This window comes from Lissotriton helveticus, chromosome 4_1 (genome assembly GCF_964261635.1).
Source record: "Lissotriton helveticus chromosome 4_1, aLisHel1.1, whole genome shotgun sequence".
NCBI classification, from domain to species: Eukaryota; Metazoa; Chordata; class Amphibia; order Caudata; family Salamandridae; genus Lissotriton; species Lissotriton helveticus.
In genome coordinates, this window is record NC_136063.1 from 1,128,471,696 (window position 1) to 1,128,479,195 (window position 7,500).

Genomic DNA, 7,500 nt, shown 5'->3' on the forward strand with positions numbered 1-7,500 from the left:
GTCCGGGCGCTGGGGACGGGGCTCCACCGGGGCCCGGGGAGGCTCTCCCCAGCCTGGATAGGGTTCGGAAGGTGAGACCGGGCCCGGGGCTTGAGCTCCGGCCGGCCGGCCCTGGGGTGCGCGAGCCCCCCGTCCCGCAGGCCACCAGAGGGTCCGGGCGCTGGGGACGGGGCTCCACCAGTGCCCGGGGAGGCTCTCCCCAGCCTGGCTAGGGTTCAGAAGGTGGGACCGGGCCCGGGGCTTGAGCGCCGGCCGGCCCCGGGGTGCGCGAGCCCCCCGTCCCGCAGGCCACCAGAGGGTCCGGGCGCTGGGGACTGGGCTCCACCGGGGCCCGGGGAGGCTCACACCAGCCTGGATAGGGTTCGGATGGTGGGACCGGGCCCGGGGCTTGAGCTCCGGCCGGCCGGCCGGCCCCGGGGTGTGCAAGCCCCCCGTCCCGCAGGCCACCAGAGGGTCCAGGCGCTGGGGACGGGGCTCCACCGGGGCCCGGGGAGGCTCTCCCCAGCCTGGCTAGGGTTTGGAAGCTGGGACCTGGCCCGGGGCTTGAACTCCATCTGGCAGGCCCCGAGGGTGCTGGAGCCCCCTGTCCTGCAAGCCAGTCGAGGGCCTGGGCGCTAGGATCCCTCTGGGCCTGGGGAGGCATTCCCCGGCCTGGCTAGGGTTCGGAACATGGGACCGGGCCCGGGGCTTTAACTCTGTCCGGCAGGTCCCGGGGTGCTGGAGCCCCCGTCCTGCAATCCAGCTGAGGTTCCGGGTGCTGGGGTCCATCGGGGCCTGCAGAGGCTCTCCCTGGCCTGGGGGTAGGGTTTGGAAGCTAAGCCCCAAGCCCGCCATGAGCAGGACGCCGTTTAGGCCCCGGTCGAGCGGGCGAGTGGATTTGTGGAGCCCTGGCCCCAGCCAAGCAGGTTCAGAGCCTCCCCGTGCCAGACTGACGCACCTGAGGGCCCACCGGAGGTCATGCCCGGGCCCCGGCAGCGCATGGGCAGCATATCCCCAGACCTGGTTACCTGGCAGACTGGGACCTGCTGGCACCCTGGCCCTGCCGAGCCCCAGTTCTCTCCCAGGGCTCGACAAATCGACGACCAGATGGCCGAACTTCCCTGGAAGTCCCGATGAGGTGCCATTCGCCTCCCAGATCCCAGCGAGGGCTCCAGGAGGCCGGGTACTTTCACGCTTTGGGTCCCCTCTGTCACCTCGCGTGCAGAGTTTACAAGAAAGGAGGGTAATTTCCCTCCGGATTACTAGGGACAGGGTACGCCCAGACACCCCTCCAAGGCTGGTGGTTCTCTGCCATGGGGACCAGATAGGCTATGCCTGGGTAACACCTCCCTAGGCCACCCGGGGCTTCCTTCCGCCAGGCCGACGGCATGTCAAATTGCCCAGGACGGGCTCCATGGCTCTTGGGCAGTCGTCCCCTGGGCGCCCGGGGCTCCATCCACCCCGGCGGCATGGAAAAGTGGCCAGGACGGGCTCCATGCGTCCCGGGCATTCGTCCCCCGGGCGTCCGGGGCTCCATCCAGGCTGACGGTATGGCAGAGTGCCCGGGTCGGGCTCCATGGTTTTCACGGTGGTCCTCCCCTGGGTGTCTGGGGGCTCCAGGCCGAAGGCATGGAAAAGTGCCCAGGACGGGCTCCATGCGTCCCGGGCATTCGTCCCCCGGGCGTCCGGGGCTCAATCCAGGCTGACAGTATAGCAGAGTGCCCGGGTCGGGCTCCATGGTTTTCACGGTGGTCCTCCCCTGGGTGTCTGGGGGCTCCAGGCCGAAGGCATGGAAAAGTGCCCAGGACGGGCTCCATGCGTCCCGGGCCTTCGTCCCGGGACGGGGACGGGGACAGGGACAGGGTCGGGAGAGTCCAGGCGGCTTCACTTCCGTGTCCAGCCATCTGATCGCCCAGATTCCCTCGGCCATCTGGTCGCCCGGATCCCCTCGGGCATCTGGTCGCCCGCAACGCTTTCCTATAAGGGCGACCAGATGGCCGAACTTCCCTGGAAGTCCCGATGAGGTGCCATTCGCCGCCCGGATCCCAGCGAGGGCTCCAGGAGGTCGGGTACATTCGCGCCTTGGGTCCCCTCTGTCACCTCGCGTGCACAGATTACAAGAAAAGGGGGTAATTTTCCTCCAGATTACTAGGGAGAAGGGTACGCCCGGACACCCCTCCGAGGCTGGCGGTTCTCTGCCATGGGGACCAGATGGGCTATGCCTGGGCAACACCTCCCTAGGCCACCCGGGGCTTCCTTCCTCCAGGCCAACCGCATGTCAAATTGCCCAGGACGGGCTCCATGGCTCCTGGGCAGTCGTCACCCGGGCGTCCGGGGCTCCATCCAGGCTGACGGCATGGAAAAGTGCCCAGGACAGGCTCCATGCGTCCCGGGCATTCATCCCCCGGGCGTCCGGGGCTCCATCCAGGCTGACGGCATGGCAGAGTGCCCGGGTCGTGATCCATGGTTTCCAGGGATGTCCTCCCCTGGGTGTCTGGGGGCTCCAGGCCGAATGCATGGAAAAGTGCCCAGGACGGGCTCCATGCGTCCCGGGCATTCGTCCCCTGGGCGTCCGGGGCTCCATCTAGGCTGACGGTATGGCAGAGTACCCGGGTCGGGCTCCATGGTTTTCACGGTGGCCCTCCCCTGGGTGTCTGGGGGCTCCAGGCCGAAGGCACGGAAAAGTGCCCAGGACGGGCTCCATGCGTCCCGGTCACTCGTACCCCGGACGTCCGGGGCTCCATCCAGGCTGACGGCATGGCAGCGTGCCCGGGTCGGGCTCCATGGGTCCCGGGCAGCCCTCCCCCGGGCGTCCGGGGCTCCCACCTCCAGGCAGACGGCATGTCAAAGTGCCCAGGACGGGCTCCATGAGTCTGGGACAGTCCTCCCCCGGGCGTCTGGGACACCCGTCTCCATGAGGCCAACGGCATAGGCAAAGTACCCAGGACGGGCTCCATGGGTCCCGGGCAGACCTCTCCCCGGGCATCCGGGGCTCCCACCTCCAGGCCGACGGAATGTCAAAGTACCCAGGACGGGCTCCATGGGTCCCGGGCAGCTTCCCCCGGGCGTCCGGGGCACCCACCTCCAGGCCGACGGCATGTCAAAGTACCCAGGACGGGCTCCACGGGTCCCGGGCATTCCTCCCACCAGGTCGTCCGGGCCCTGGAGCTCCGGTGGTCCAACCTGCGCCTGAGGCCCAGCCGGGGTCCAAGAGCCCTGCCTTGCGTGGGCAGGAAGTCAGGAACCCCACCGCGAAGGCTTGGGATGGATGGGGAGCTGGGAGTCCTTTCGATCCCGGCCATCTGGTCGCCCGCGATGCTTTCCAATGGGGCGACCAGATGGCTGGGCTTCCCTGGAAGTCCCGATGAGGTGCCATTCGCCTCCCGGATCCCAGCTAGGGCTCCATGAGGTCGGGTTCTTTTACGCCTTGGGTCCCCTCTGTCACCTCGCGTGCACGGATTGCAAGAAAGGGGGGTAATTTCCCTCCGGATTACTAGGGGCAGGGTGCGCCCGGACACCTCTCCAGGGCTGGTGGTTCTCTGCCCGGGGGACCAGATGAGATATGCCTGGGCAACACCTCCCCCGGGCGTCTGGGGGCTCCATTCTCCGGGCCAACGGCATGGCTCAATGCCCAGGACGGGCTCCACGTGTCCCGGACAGACCGCCCCTGGGCGTCCGGGGCACCCATCTCCAGGAGGCCAATGGGATGGCAAAGTACCCGGGAAGGGCTCCACGGGTCCCGGGCAGCCTTCCCCCGGGCGTCCGGGGCTCACACCTCCAGGCCGACGGCATGTCACACTGCCCAGGACGGGCTCCATGGGCCCCGGACAGACCTCCCCCCCGGGCGTCCGGGGCACCCATCTCCAGGAGGCCAACGGGATGGCAGAGTACCCGGGAAGGGCTCCACGGGTCCCGGGCAGCCTTCCCCCGGGCGTCCGGGGCTCCCACCTCCAGGCCGACGGCATGTCACACTGCCCAGGACGGGCTCCATGGGCCCCGGACAGACCTCCCCCCGGGCGTCCGGGGCACCCATCTCCAGGAGGCCAACGGGATGGCAGAGTAACCGGGAAGGGCTCCACGGGTCCCGGGCAGCCTTCCCCCGGGCGTCCGGGGCTCCCACCTCCAGGCCGACGGCATGTCACACTGCCCAGGACGGGCTCCATGGGCCCCGGACAGACCTCCCCCGGGCGTCCGGGGCACCCATCTCCAGGAGGCCAACGGGATGGCAGAGTAACCGGGAAGGGCTCCATGGGTCCCGGGCAGCCCTCCCCCGGGCGTCCGGGGCTCCCACCTCCAGGCCGACGGCATGTCACACTGCCCAGGACGGGCTCCATGGGCCCCGGACAGACCTCCCCCGGGCGTCCGGGGCACCCATCTCCAGGAGGCCAACGGGATGGCAGAGTAACCGGGAAGGGCTCCACGGGTCCCGACCAGGCTTCCCACGGGCGTCCCGGGCACCCTCCTCCAGGCCGACGGCATGTCAAAGTGTCCAGGACGGGCTCCATGGGTCCCGGGCAGCCCGCTCCCGGGCGTCCGGGGCTCCCACCTCCAGGCCGACGGCATGTCAAAGAGCCCAGGACGGGATCCACGGGTACCGGGCAGTCCTCCCCCGGGCGTCCGGGGCTCCCATCTCCAGGCCAACGGCATGGCTCAATGCCCAGGACGGGCTCCATGGGTCCCGCGCAGGCCTCCCCCGGACGCGTCCGGGGCAACCATCTCCATGAGGCCAACGGCATTGGCAAAGTACCCGGGAAGGGCTCCACGGGTCCCGGGCAGGCCTCCCCCGGGCGTCCAGGGCACCCACCTCCAGGCCGACGGCATGTAAAAGTGCCCAGGACCAGTTCCACGGGTCCCGGGCAGTCCTCCCCCGGGCGTCCGGGGCTCCCTTCCCCGGGCCAAAGCATTCCAGAGTGCCCAGGACGGGCTCCACGGGTCCCGGGCGTCCAGGGCTCCCTTCCCCGGGCCAACGGCTTGTCAGAGTGCCCAGGACGGGCTACGGGCCCCGGGCGTCCGGGGCACCCTTCCCCGGGCCAGCGGCATGTCAGAGTGCCCAGGACGAGTTCCACGGGACCCGGACGTCCGGGGCTCCCTTCCCCGGGCCAACGGCATACAGGAGTGCCCAGGACGGGCTCCACGGGTCCCGGTCGTCTGGGGCTCCCTTCCCCGGGCCAACAGCTTGTCAGAGTGCCCAGGACGGGCTCCACGGGTCCCGGGCAGTCCTCCCCCCGGGCCAACAGCAGGTCAGAGTGCCCAGGACGGGCTCCACGGGTCCCGGGCAGCTCCATGCCCAAACCCATTTGAAAACCCGCCGCAGCGAAGGGGTTATAGGCGGCCATCTATTCGAATGCACAAATGCATGCTGTGACATCGCATTCCTTTACAGCGAGATGCCTTGGCATCGCAAGTCAGTAGATCAACTTGATCTAGAGGACACACAAACTAAAGGCATAATACAATCTATTTTTCAAACTCCAACCTGCGCAACAGGAGGGAAAGTGTTGATATACTAGCCCCTTCAGTGCTAACGACGGCTCCTGCTCGTCACGATTCCAGTAGGGAAGGTGTTGGTACATTCCTTATGTTGGAGCGCCATCTAGAGCAAGTCCGGTAGATAATGTGTTTGCAATAGTAGCGCGCAATGCTTTCCAATGGGGCGACCAGATTGCCGGGCTGACATGGAAGGGCTGAGGTCCAGGGGAGGGCGGCCTCCCCATCCCGGGCGCTGTCCTTGGTCCTGCTGCGTGGCAGGGTGCCCGGGACGGGGTCCTGGAGGGCCCGGGGAGGCTTCCCCTGCGCCTCCGGGCTTGGGAGCCCAGGCTGGGTCCAGGGGCCCGGCCGGGCCCCGGGTCGGGTGCACCGGCCCTGGGCCCTGTCTCCCAGCCTGCCGCACTGCCAAGGGCCCGGAAAGGGGTTCCGGTGTGCCCGGGGAGCCTCCCCTTGCTTGGCTGGGTTCAGGAGCAGTGGCTAGGGCCCCTGAGGGCCCGGGGAGGGCGGCCTCCCCACCCCGGGCTCTGTCCTTGGTCCTGCTGCGTGGCAGGGTGCCCGGGACGGGGTCCGGAGGGACCGGGGAGGCGTCCCATGCACCTCCGGGCTTGGGAGCCCCGGCTGCGTCCAGGGGCCCGGCCGGGCCCCGGGTCGGTTTCTCCGGCCCTGGGCCCTGTCTCCCAGCCTGCCGCACTGCCAAGGGCCCGGGAAGGGGTTCCGATGTGCCCGGGGAGCCTCCCCTTGCTTGGCTGGGTTCAGGAGCAGTGGCTAGGGCCCCTGAGGGCCCGGGGAGGGCGGCCTCCCCACCCCGGGCTCTGTCCTTGGTCCTGCTGCGTGGCAGGGTGCCCGGGACGGGGTCCGGAGGGACCGGGGAGGCGTCCCATGCACCTCCGGGCTTGGGAGCCCCGGCTGCGTCCAGGGGCCCGGCCGGGCCCCGGGTCGGTTTCTCCGGCCCTGGGCCCTGTCTCCCAGCCTGCCGCACTGCCAAGGGCCCGGGAAGGGGTTCCGGTGTGCCCGGGGAGCCTCCCCTTGCTTGGCGGGGTTCAGGAGCAGTGGCTAGGGCCCCTGAGGGCCCGGGGAGGGTGGCCTCCCCACCCCGGGCTCTGTCCTTGGTCCTGCTGCGTGGCAGGGTGCCCGGGACGGGGTCCGGAGGGACCGGGGAGGCGTCCCATGCACCTCCGGGCTTGGGAGCCCCGGCTGCGTCCAGGGGCCCGGCCGGGCCCCGGGTCGGTTTCTCCGGCCCTGGGCCCTGTCTCCCAGCGTGCCGCACTGCCAAGGGCCCGGGAAGGGGTTCCGATGTGCCCGGGGAGCCTCCCCTTGCTTGGCTGGGTTCAGGAGCAGTGGCTAGGGCCCCTGAGGGCCCGGGGAGGGCGGCCTCCCCACCCCGGGCTCTGTCCTTGGTCCTGCTGCGTGGCAGGGTGCCCGGGACGGGGTCCGGAGGGACCGGGGAGGCGTCCCATGCACCTCCGGGCTTGGGAGCCCCGGCTGCGTCCAGGGGCCCGGCCGGGCCCCGGGTTGGTTTCTCCGGCCCTGGGCCCTGTCTCCCAGCCTGCCGCACTGCCAAGGGCCCGGGAAGGGGTTCCGGTGTGCCCGGGGAGCCTCCCCTTGCTTGGCTGGGTTCAGGAGCAGTGGCTAGGGCCCCTGAGGGCCCGGGGAGGGCGGCCTCCCCACCCCGGGCTCTGTCCTTGGTCCTGCTGCGTGGCAGGGTGCCCGGGACGGGGTCCGGAGGGACCGGGGAGGCGTCCCATGCGCCTCCGGGCTTGGGAGCCCCGGCTGGGTCCAGGGGCCCGGGCGGGCCCCGGGTCGGGTGCTCAGGCCCTGGGCCCTGTCTCCCAGCCTGCCGCACTGCCAAGGGCCCGGAAAGGGGTTCCGATGTGCCCGGGGAGCCTCCCCTTGCTTGTCTGTGTTCAGGAGCTCCATCCGGGGCCCCTGAGGGCCCCGGGGAGGGTGGCCTCCCCACCCCGGGCTCCGTCCTGGGTCCTGCCGCGGGGCAGGGTGCCCGGGACGGGGTCCGGCGGGCCCGGGGAGGCTTCCCCT